General features: G+C 27.1%; 1 protein-coding gene across 4 annotated transcripts in view; it reads right to left on the bottom strand.

The window, feature by feature from the left end:
• LOC129965669 (ETS homologous factor-like) overlaps nt 1-12,418 on the bottom strand; it is a 159,979-nt gene that overhangs the window by 34,426 nt on the left and 113,135 nt on the right. The gene's annotated exons all lie outside the window — the stretch shown is intronic.

Below are 12,418 nucleotides of genomic sequence, written 5' to 3'. Positions count from 1 at the left end.
ATAAATCAATGAACAATAAAAGTTTCGAAATAATAATCGAATAATCGAAATAATAGTTTCATGTCTGTTTTTTAATAAAAACAAAAATGAAGGATAATCGATTCAAGATTCTTTGAAATGTGATAACATTTCAAAGAATCTTGAAAGTAACGGTATAAAATTTTTCTTTGCCTCTTGACTATGCAAAAATTATATTTTTAAATGTTGAATATTTCGAAATGATTTCAAAATTTTGGAAAACAAATAATTCTTATTCTGTTGACGTAGGCAATCTGCAACCGCATTCTAAATAGTAATTTAATAATAATAATTATTAAATCATGAGAATAAAAATTTAAGTAAATATTTGCGATGATCACGAAAAATTAAATCTTTTACCAAATTACTCAGAAAACAATCTTTTCAACTAAAATAATGCAATTAAAACTAATAACAATTTATTTGCTTTTAGAGTTAGTTTTTTAAACACTACATACAATGAAGATTACAAAAAAAAAACCTTAATAAATTATTTAAGCAATATTATCAACAATTTAAAAATAATAAAAAGTGTTCAAATTAAATTCCAAAATTATTTTTCACCTGTACATATTCGAATTAAAGATCTTTAATCTGATATTTAATCAAAAGCAAAAAGGAAAAACATATTTTCTTAGAATTTATATCTCAAGTATTTGCACAGTGAAAGTCAAAATATAAACAATCTTACGTAATCAGAACTAAATTTATCAATAATAAGTAAATGATTAGAATAATTTTATGGAATTTGCAAAAGTTTTGAAATAATTTCAAAATTTAATTGTTTACTAATAAATATTACTTATTTCATTAAATAAGCTTTTTAAAAAAGTTTCTAACATCAATAGCGAAAATATATAATGTCCTTGAGATATTACATTTAGAGAGTTTCATTTATTAACTTTTCATTGAAAGCAGACCTGTTAGCTTTTAAAATAATACGGAATAATGCATTTTAAATTATTTATAAAAAACAAGTTAATGAAACTCAAAGAGTAAAGCTTATTTTATTTTTTAACCATATTTCCTTATGCTTAGATCAGCAAACTAATAAATATTTATTCGTCCCCTGAGGTAAAAAAAAGACAGGATTTAACAAGCTCGATCTTGGCCTACTTTTCCAGAAGAGTGAGATCAAAAGAAATGCAAAAGTGGCATTTGCCAGTGATAGTTCACTCAACTCTAAAAACTCGTAAATCCGACTCTCAGTTATATAACTGAATAAAATCCCAAGAAGAATTGGCTCATGCAGATCATCCATTGTTTTTAAGAATTGAACAGAACAGAGAGAGATAGAGATGCGTGAACCAAAAGGGAAATACTTTTTTTTTAACTTATTGCTTGCGTAATATCTTAACAAAATCAATTTATATGAAAAATATAAAAGTTTCATTAATTAATTAATACCAGATATTTTATTTTCCACATACATAAATTATTTATATATAAAATTACTTTTTATGCGTACATGGTCATTAAACCTTTCAGTGTAGCATCCAGATTATACAATGACTTATTTTAAAAGATATGAATTACTAGTTAAATTAAGTTACATATTTAATCAGTTGTAAAAATCATGGCTATTTTTAATAAAGAATATGGAAAGACTTCTTGGAGACAAATCAGAGAAAATAAACCACATTTGCATTGTTATCAGAGAAAAACTTCGCGCAAACAGCCAACCGCAAAAAAAAAAATTTCCCTCAAGTTCTCATATTGTTTGTCAGTTATTTAAAAAATGATCGTTAAAAACAAAGTGATGTCTTTCATAATCGTCTCATTTTAATCATTAGAAGATTCTTGCAACTCGTTACATCCATTACTGCTAGTTAGACAGTTTTTAAATAATTAAAGCTTAAAAATCTGATATCCAAGCTCTTATGTTGAAAATATCGTAATCTAAATATTATTTTAGCAATGAATGAAAATAATTAAATAAACATTTTTTAAATAATTAAACTATTATTAATTTAATTAATTAAAATTATTAAATAGTGAAATAAACAAATTGCTTTGAATTAAAAGAATTAATATAATTTAAACTAAATTAATTATTTTTTACCGGTTACTCTATTATTTAGATCATAACACAATGAATATTTAGTGCGCATGTAATATAATACATACTAGTGTGCATATATAATTTCTACAATCGTTAAAAAATTAAGTCAACAATATCTTCTGAAAAAAAATATTGTTTCATATCAAATGCAAAATATTAACATTTCCAGGAATGCGTTATCGCCGTAACAATTCCCTATCGCCAATCTGAATAAATCCAACAACCATAAACCAATACATGAAGATAACAAGGGATTAAGTCCACAAAGATGAAGAATATTTGCATTGGCCATGCTTATGAACAGATGCGAGTCATGATTCACTTCGAATTAATATCTCTTTCGTGAGGAAGATAAGAGGCTCTTTTTGTTTTAACTTGGGATATTTTTCAAGTTCGATACATGTTCTCAAAAAGATTAATCTATTCAGTCATACGAAAAAATATCAATTTTCAGTTTTGAAGGAAATTAAATCTCACAAGAATCAAGTACTACGAACATAAAATTCAGAAATGGACGACTAAATACAAATTCAACTACACAAACGATTTGCTCTTCCAAGAACAGGATTATTATGAAATATAAATTATTTTTAAAAGATTGTATTTAAATAAAATTATAATCGGCTAAGAGTTCTTATTCTGTGTAAAATGAAAGACTTTTGGAGCCCATACAATCTATTTATTTTATTTTTATTTCATTATTATTATTTGTCGAAAGAGATTCAGAAATAAGTATAGACAAAAGTAATGTAGACACAATCACGATTTCCGCCTTCCGTTTTTTCTGCATTTTATTTTAATTATTTCATAAAAATAGAAAATATGTCAAAATAAACTTGAATAAAAAGTAAAAATTTCCTTAATATGTGATTTGGAGTAATTTTATTTCTGAAAAAAAGCTTGAAAGTTTCCGGAAATCAGAAACTAGCAAAAATGTATGCAAAAGATGTTGTAATAGAAGATTTCCCATAAAAACATGTGAATATTAAAAATGCTTTTTTAAGTCTTGTCACTTTTCTAAAAGATCACGACTAACTTACTTTAAAAATGATTCTCATATGCATTATGATAAAGAAACACTTCTATTAATTTATCGCAAACATCAGATTTTTGACACGATGCTTTATTTAACCTTATATTATTTAAGACCGCAATTTGGTGAGGTAAATAGATTTTTCAGTCACCTTACTTGACAAGCAATAAATTTTCTATATACTGGAATTCATTTCTTTTAAAAGACTATTTCATTAATAAACATATATGACCCTCATAAAGTGCGTTTTTTTTTATTTTGCAGAAATACAAAGTTTAATTATATTGTATAGCAGTGCATCCCAGAATTCATAAAATAAATCTTAAAATATTGAATAAAATTACAGAAAATGGAAAAACAGCAACAACAAATATCGTTAATCATTCGTAAATTAGTCATATTTTTCTAAATACTCTAAATAGTTTTTTAATTATTTGCAAAATATGTAGGTTTCAAAATTTTACAAACTATGAATTAAACAGGATTTTTTATTTTATTTTATGTAAACTGATTCACTATATTATTAAGAGTAATTTGTAGTGCATTCTCAATTCATACTTTAGAACATCTTGATTTTGACATATTTATTTCAATTTATTACATTCATATGCAATACATTACATCAGATGCTTCGTCTTCTATAAAATAAATTATTAAATCTCTGTAACAATTATTTATGTTCTAAAATTAAATTAAATCTTAATTTCAAGAAATCATCAACGGAGTCAGTATCAAAAATTATCAAAATGAAATTGGAAAATTAAAGTATACAGCTTAATCTTAAAAGATTCACCCTGCGCTAATGACCTTTCTTCCCTCCTTTGAGAGTTGCTAGGCGGTCATAGCACCCTGGGATAAAGGAATTTGACGCTCCATCAGAACCGTAAGAAGCAATTTGAACGCGTACGATCTAACAAAAATACATACATAATAAAACAATTTAACACCAAATATAATCACTTATTCTCTAATTATTACCTTACAATTTTGCAAAACAACCATTTTTTTAAATAATATTTTATTTCCATCTTGTCTAAACGTGCAAATAATTAATTTTAATAGTTAATTAAAAATATAAAAAAAGATTAATGTATTTGCTTAGTGTGAATATTTTTGGACTTATTTACAAATATATTAACATTTCAAAATCGATCGGTATCTAGATAATCCTAATCTGTTTTTACTTCAATCCTATTTAAAATTATAATTTTATATATATATATATATATATATATATATATATATATATATATATATATATATATATATATATATATATATATATATATATATATATATATATATATATATATATATATATATATATATAGGTTTAAAATATAAACATTAACGCAAAATTTAGATGTCCTGGATCAATGGTGTCACTGGACAATTTAGTTTGCCGAATGGATAAGACAGCCCAGATTATATCTACTTATGACGCAAAAATTCTAGGGTTTAGCCGCCTTTCACATATTATGGAATTACTGATATTCAAGAGTATTATAAAGTTACATAAATCCATTAAATTGGAAATCAACAATTTTTCTCCGCTCAAGAGGGAAAAAAAAATTACTAATGCGCTCAGCATTCACCCAAGTTTATTGATGGAATTTACAACTAAATTGCAAGAATGCTGTGCGTCTTTATTTGATTTTTATTCTTAAAATAATATTAATTTAGTAATAAGTAATTAAACTTGAAGTTAATTAGATATAAGACAAAAACCTGTGCCAAATTTTAGCTCGTAATGCACTGCAAATGCCTTATTTTTCCTAAGAATCCTATGCATTTGCAGAAGTCACTAATGAAATAACAGTGGAAATTTTCAAAGGAAACCTACAATTTTTGCAGAATGAAGAAAAAAAAAAAAAAAAAAAAAGGTTTTCGTGAGTCAATCAACCTTTCCCTCTTTTAGGGGTAGTGCCGCCTAACACAACCAAGAAGTGAAGTATGGCCATCCTCGCCTGCAGTCGTTGACCACTCAGTTGCGCGTGAGGTAGTTCCGCATGACTGGCGTTTGCGGATCAACTGAGCGGAACTTTCTTCAAGTTGTGACTCCATCGCAGTTCAAGATCTCTTGTAGTAACTTCCTGCGCCGATCGAAATTACGTTTCCTTGCTGCAGGTTCCGCTTGTTTTAGATGCCAATAGACCACGCTGCATGAAGACCTTTCACCCCTTTGTCGCATGCCGTACGATAGATATCGGAAGACCCTTTCTTTCTAAGAATATAATTCAAATCGAAAGCTTGCGCGTTTCATTGTTTTGGTACCCTTCAAATAGAAACGAAATGAATTTGCAATAATTTCTGTATAAAGAATTCTTTGATATTACTATCATAAATGACCTTTGTCTATTTTCGAGAGAAAACTGATGACCATATTGGCACGTGGATGCACGTGGGATTTCTTCAATTTACCATTATTTCTATAGGACGTGAGTGAATTTGTTTTCTTTTACAAGTATTCAATGATTTACGGAGCTCTACTAGTTTTAACAAAATGTGCAATAAATAGTTACATTTAAGCATTCACTCATATACGTTGATTTTCAGCCAAAAAGATATAAATTTTAAAACTCAGAATGAATTCAAAATAAAGTAAAATTTAATAAACTTTGTAGTTAATTAATGTCTTTCTCTCCGAAGTACGAATAGATAACTCCCGACAATTCTGGTCTTTTAAAGCTCAATAGAAAAGAATCCCAGATGAAACACTAACCTTTTCTTACGAGTATTCCCTATTCCATCTTTCATTTATTTAATATATTAAGCACTACGTGGCAGAGCACTAATGCTTTTTCTTGTTTATTCACTTAAGCCGATCAGGTATCGGTGCTATACCACGTCATTCTTGTAGCTGAGAGGCAAAGAAAAATCGCCTGTCCTTGAACTAAAGAAGAAAATTGCTCTGCACTTGTGATCAGCATGTTAAGTGGTATAAAGTAATAAATAGTTCACGCAATTTTTCAGTTACTTCATGATTGTATAATGTCCCTAGTTACTAAGTAAATATAAAAATTTAAGATTTTAAAGAATTAAAATGAACACATCTAATGAATAACTTTCTCATGTACTAATAGAATACAAATAATATTAAATGTTAAAAAATAGATCCCCTTTCAAATTCTTTAAACCCCTTTTACATTGTATGTCTATTTAATTTACATGTCTATTTAACATGTAAAGACACTGAATTTTTGATATTTAAATCTTATTTAATTTAAAGTAGCAATTAATTTAAAATACTTATATAAATTCGGTCTTATATAGATTTAAATAAAAAAATATATGCGACAAATAGGGTAAGTCATCTAATTAGAAGCTTAAATGAATTGGTAGGTCAAGAAATTAATATTTTATTTTCCATTACAATTTACAATTTCGCATTTCTACTAGCTTACTTTCCCAAATATGAATCTACCATAGAAACCGTGTTCTAATAAATTAGCAGTAATATTCTGCAACAACAAGTGAATTGCCATTAGACAGGATTATATCATTAGTGTGTACAATAAATTTATTCTAGAAAGATCTAGATATTTCAAAATTATTTTAATATATTCTGCTCTTTTATAAGTCAGCCGAATGAACGTTTTTTTTTAAGATGACGAGGATCTTTTTGTAAAAACTGTAAAAAAATACATGACAACAGAGTTTCTTTTGAAGTAAAATGATGGAAAATAAATGTTGTATCACCTGATTCAATTAAGTTCTGCCGACATTCTTCAGTCAAGTATGCGCTCAAACTTATTTCAAAATATATTTTTCAGGTCTTAGTTTTTGAATCATGTACTTTCAGGATTTCAGGAGTTTCTTCAAGAAAACAAAATAAACCTGATTCGATGTTTGTACATGAAAAGGCCATTGAGGAGGATTATCGTATGGATTTGCCTCATTCTGCGTAGCGGCTGGAACATTAACTGGACCTCTCGATTTTCCTCTAGATCTTGAAATTCAACCTTCAGTTTCGCTATAACAATGGACAGTGAATCCAGAGATTTCAGTAACCAATTCTTAAGTGGGACTTTAAATTTGGCTATTATCTTTTGCCCAAAATTATTGCCGCAAACAGAGAGGGAGGTAGATAATGATTTTTTCAGCATTTTCCGGCTCTTGTGAAACAAAAACCACGATTTTTTTTTCATTATTATTTTCTTGAAAGTAAAACAAAAGATAAATTTTTGCCGTAAACATGCGTGACGATCTCTAGTTTAAGGAAATATGTGAAATGACAGCTCAATGCTATAACTTATTAGATAGTGTTTTATCCAAAAACTTCAAGGAAAATTGGGAAGAAAATACGCTTTGCCCAATTTAGAAGTATATGTTTTCAATAGAGAAAAATGAGTAGATAAAAGAAAACAGCAGGAAAAAAAGACTGCAATTGAAATTAGAACTTTCTACTACTTAGGACAACCATGATATTACTGCAGCGAATCAAATAATTCGAACGTCATGACATTAATACTGATGTCACTATCGTCACCATAACTCAACCAATCAGGCCTCACTGCGACGAAACTAAAATGAAACGGCATCAATGGTACTAAACATGTCAAATATGCAAGGGAGCTTCGACAAAATAATTTTCATTTAGAGACAGTCTGGGGTGTGGTATTTAACGGGTGACGTCTAAGAGAAATATGAGTTTTTTGTATCATTGGTTTTTTTCCCCTTGATACACATACTTTCTGATACAATTACATGATTTCATAGATATAGTGAAATCCGCGTTCGTGCAATTTAGCTGCATTAACTTCTATACTTCTGTAAAAGATATGATTGTCAAATAAAGTCATATCATACGAAATTAATATGGTTCTATTGATAGAATCTATGTGCAACTCACAAATTCTGAAAATATCATAATAATTTTAAAATTTAATTTTTGTTAAATATAAAATCATAATTTTAGAAACGTGATTAATTTAACAAAAGAGGTGCTTTAAAATAAAGCGCTATAATATTTCAATAGTAAAACTGTCATAAAAGTTTTAAAATTAATATTTTTGTCCAATCATGCCCAGTTTATTAATTTTACTGCAATAATTTCAAGTTTCAACTAACCCATTGTTTAAAGTTTTCAAGTGCAAAACAATCTACTAAATTTTGTGCTATATATTAGTACAACATATTTCTATCATTTACGATATTTTCTGATACAAATGCTTTCGTTTACAATTCATTACTTTCAAAACGAAGTTTTAAAATTTAAGAGAGATATATGCATTAATAAACTCATTATCTCCTTTTGAGAAATTATTTTCAACAAAATGGTTTAGAAGGGCAAGAATTATATAATAACTCTAATTAAAGAAAAAAATTATAAAATAAAATAAAATGTTTACTTTTTTTATTTTTTTCAAAAATTATTATCAAAATTTGTTAATTAATTTAATCAATAATTTGTTCTCATTTTTATCAACTGTTATAGTAACTTTTAAAAATTCTTAAATTGTATGTTTAAAGACTATTTAAAATAAAGTAAAAATACGCATCTAATAGGATTCCTATATTTTTGCACATGCTATAGCAATAACATTATCACCGAAAAAAGACTTTAATATAAAATTATCATTCAGTTTTGCGTTATATTTTCGCATAATCATAAAATTAATAAATTCAGATAAATATAAAGCATTTATTTATTCATTATTAATCCAATTATTTGTTTAAATATTAATTCATTTGAATTAAAATAAACGTAAACGTAACTTTCATTTTAAATTAAAATAAAACATCATTTTTGTATTATTTTAAATTTCCTGCAAAATTATCTTCTATAAGTGAACAGTTTTTAAATTGCTATTTATTTCAAAGAACTAATAAAAGCCTCCTGCAGATTTAGTATTTATAACATCGAACATTTTTACATAAATTATTAATATTTTTCCGTTTTTAAATTTACAGAAGTAAATTAAAATAATAAAAACAAACACAATTCAAAAGATTTCATTTTGACAGAGGAGGAAACATTATACTGGAAAATAAATATCTTTCAATAAACATAAATGATACTTTTTTTAACACGTGAATGTATTCCAATAAGGAAGGTTTTTTTTTAAGTTTTTGTTTCAAAGTATTGTCGAAGATAATTTTACCGATGAGATTTTTGTCAGGTGACAATCGAAAAAAATCGACAATTTTCAAAGTACTTTGGAATTTAATTTCAATACCTGCCAAGAACAAACTCAACAGCGCCTTATGAATTTCATACAATATGATAATTTTTAAATGTATAAGCATGTATCCAACCAGGAAGACGGCTAATTTCATTCAAATTCACTGGCGACAATAATTTTATTATGATGCTTCTAGAATATTAAACAAGGCTTAAAAAAAGAATCTATTTGTTTAAGCACTATAGTATTAATATTAGAAAATTAAATACCATCCCCATTATACCCCATTTATTTAGTCATAAGACTTCATTCTAATACATGTATATAAATAATTCTAGACGCCTGAATGCCAAAGTGAGAACTGTCGTGATAAGTGCAAACCTTATCTTATGAAATGAAAACAACGAACAAAAGAGTATTGGTTTGATGCGGAGAGACGTAGCGTTTGAAGGACACACACTATCTGTAGCAGAGAGGGCGCATTTTGACAGCTTAAAAATTCTATTCACAATCTAGAGATTACTAAGAAAGATTCCATATTTTTGTTTCTTGAATCTATACATCAAAGCGTATCTCAACAGTCTATCTTAGGGCTGTCACTCTGTTCGTCATTCACTTTCAAGAGACAATATTTGGTTTAAAGTATAGCGTCCAAAATCTTATCGCGCAAGTTTTCAAAAGAGGTTAAGAATTCCTATGGGCAGTAATTTAATATCTTATATAAAATTTGCAGCAAAAAAATGAGTTAATAATTTTAAAATCTAAAAGGAAGAATGTTTCTTTTCTGAAATTCGCCTTTCGTAACAAAAATTTCGAATTCAAAATTTTTTTTTTTTTTTTAATTTAAGTAATGGCAAATTCAAAGAATTTTCACATCGATTCTTACAATAGTTTTTACATATTAGCACAATTTCAATTTTTTAGAATCTATTAAATGTACCAAACTTTTTATGAGTTGACTAAGAAATGTATACTGCGATAAGAAAATATTTTAATATGAACTCATAAAAATTCCATTCATTAAATCTCCTATTAAAGACATTTTGTCAAAGCTCTTCCAATGTAAAAGATTAATGTACATTTAATGTATTTTATGCAGTTTTAATGTTTCACAATTTAATATGTAATGTAAAGTTGAATGTTTTTTCTCTATTCTTTTCGCTGTACCAATATGCGTTTTCTCTAGATGGTCCTTTGTTGTTTGCATGTTCCCAATGTCATCAAGTGTCGTTTGTTCTTTCGTGCTAGGTGGGGTTGGTCTTCGGCGGCTCCATCAAATTTCCCGCATGGTCTCTAGATAGATCGGATATTGCTTGTATATAAATATTATTAACATTGAAAAATATCTATATCACTATTTTAACAAATATCTTTATAGAATAGGCATCCTTTTTCAACTAAGCATTAAATTCTCAATCTAATAAGAATTCCGACATGCGCATCTATAAATCTATTGCAATAATTTGAAAGAAATCAGTTATAAAGCACAAATATTTTATACGGGAGAAACAATTTGATTTTATGTAGTATAAGCATTTATTTTAATAGATTGATTGTGAAAGCTCGTAATTCAACATTAGAAGATTTATTCCATCGATTTCACTCACAATTCAAAATTAAAAATGCATCAAAGACAAGGCATGTGAATACATCCATTCCTTTTGTTTATTCTGACGTGTTTACAACCCACATTGAGCGAAGAGACATCCAATAAAATATTCCGTACCATCCCACAACTGAACCGACAGCAGCAATTGAGCAGACAAAACATCTGCGAACAAAGCATATTTGCTGAACAAGTCTTAAAAACGAAACGGCGTGCTCTATAGTGTTGCGTCTGTTAACAAAGTTGCGGTTATCTCTGATGTCCCATTCATGTTGGAGCCTGAGCTAGCAGACCTTGTCATACTATCCACCCAGATCAACGGTAGAGTTAACGTGCTACACGCGAGAAAACAACAATACGATACCATGTGAAAATGAGGTAGAAAAAAAGTAAATACATCTTTTATTCATAATGTTCTGTTACGATGCAGCAGTGAATTGGTGTGTTCCGGAATTATATACTTCTGTCAACACTGCGGCCATAAAGCAGGATTTTTTTTTCTAGTGAAGAAGTTGGACTTGTCACTTTTGCGGTCGACATTTGCTCAGTTAATATGTGTGGCCTTGTTGTTTCACCGGTTGTGAAATGGACGGCGCATTAATTGTGATGTACTTGGCAAGGTTTTCAATTTGCAGACCGGTTAAGGCATGGTTTTTAATTGTTGAAAAGCTTTTCGGAAGTTATTTATAATGCAGTATTTCTACAAAGTTCGTAACAAATCTATCACAAAGTGCTCGAAAAATACAACTATTTTCTGTAATTACAATAATAAAGTATATGAATAATATAATACTAAATCCAAATGTCTCTTAAAAGCATTTATTCAATAACAAATTAACAAAAGAATTTCACGAAAAATAATAGACAAAATAAAAATATTATATATATATATATATATATATATATATATATATATATATATAATATAATATAGAATTTTAAAAAATTTTGACATTACGAAAAATAGAATAAATAAAACATATAAGCAAGATATATTATATGAATCACTAAAATGAGTCGATCATAAGTCAAATAGTAAAACTAAAAAAAAAAAAAAAAATTCGGAAATATAATTTTTACTGGATTAATAAATGCCAATATGTAATAATTATTAATAATGCATAATTACTTAAGAAATAAAATAACATGTTAGTCGTTCAATAACTAAAATTAATATCATTTACTCCATTAAAGTGTGCGAAAATCAGAAAATATGAAAAAAATGGGACTTCACCGCATTTGCTACTGAATTATTCAAATAACAGTTTTTCATAGTAATAATGCTTTTAGAATAGATATATTTTTTAATCTGTCTAATAATTTAACCTCAAATTATTAGATAAAATATAAAAATATAATCGAAAAAATATAAAATATTCGAAGCCTATTACACTTTTAATAGTAATTTTAAAAACAATTATAATTTTAAATATAATTATGTTTCACAATTTTTCATTAAAATGCAAGAAGACCAATAAATTGTTTACTATGCGGGTGGAATCAAAGAATTGAATAATTTTTGTGAGAATTAGATAAATTTTTCATTCAATAGAATATCACAATAATTTTAAATT

This window comes from Argiope bruennichi, chromosome 4, assembly GCF_947563725.1.
Source record: "Argiope bruennichi chromosome 4, qqArgBrue1.1, whole genome shotgun sequence".
In the NCBI taxonomy this organism is placed as follows: Eukaryota; Metazoa; Arthropoda; class Arachnida; order Araneae; family Araneidae; genus Argiope; species Argiope bruennichi.
The sequence above is the reverse complement of the archived record's forward strand: the minus strand, read 5'-3'. Positions and strand labels throughout refer to the sequence as shown.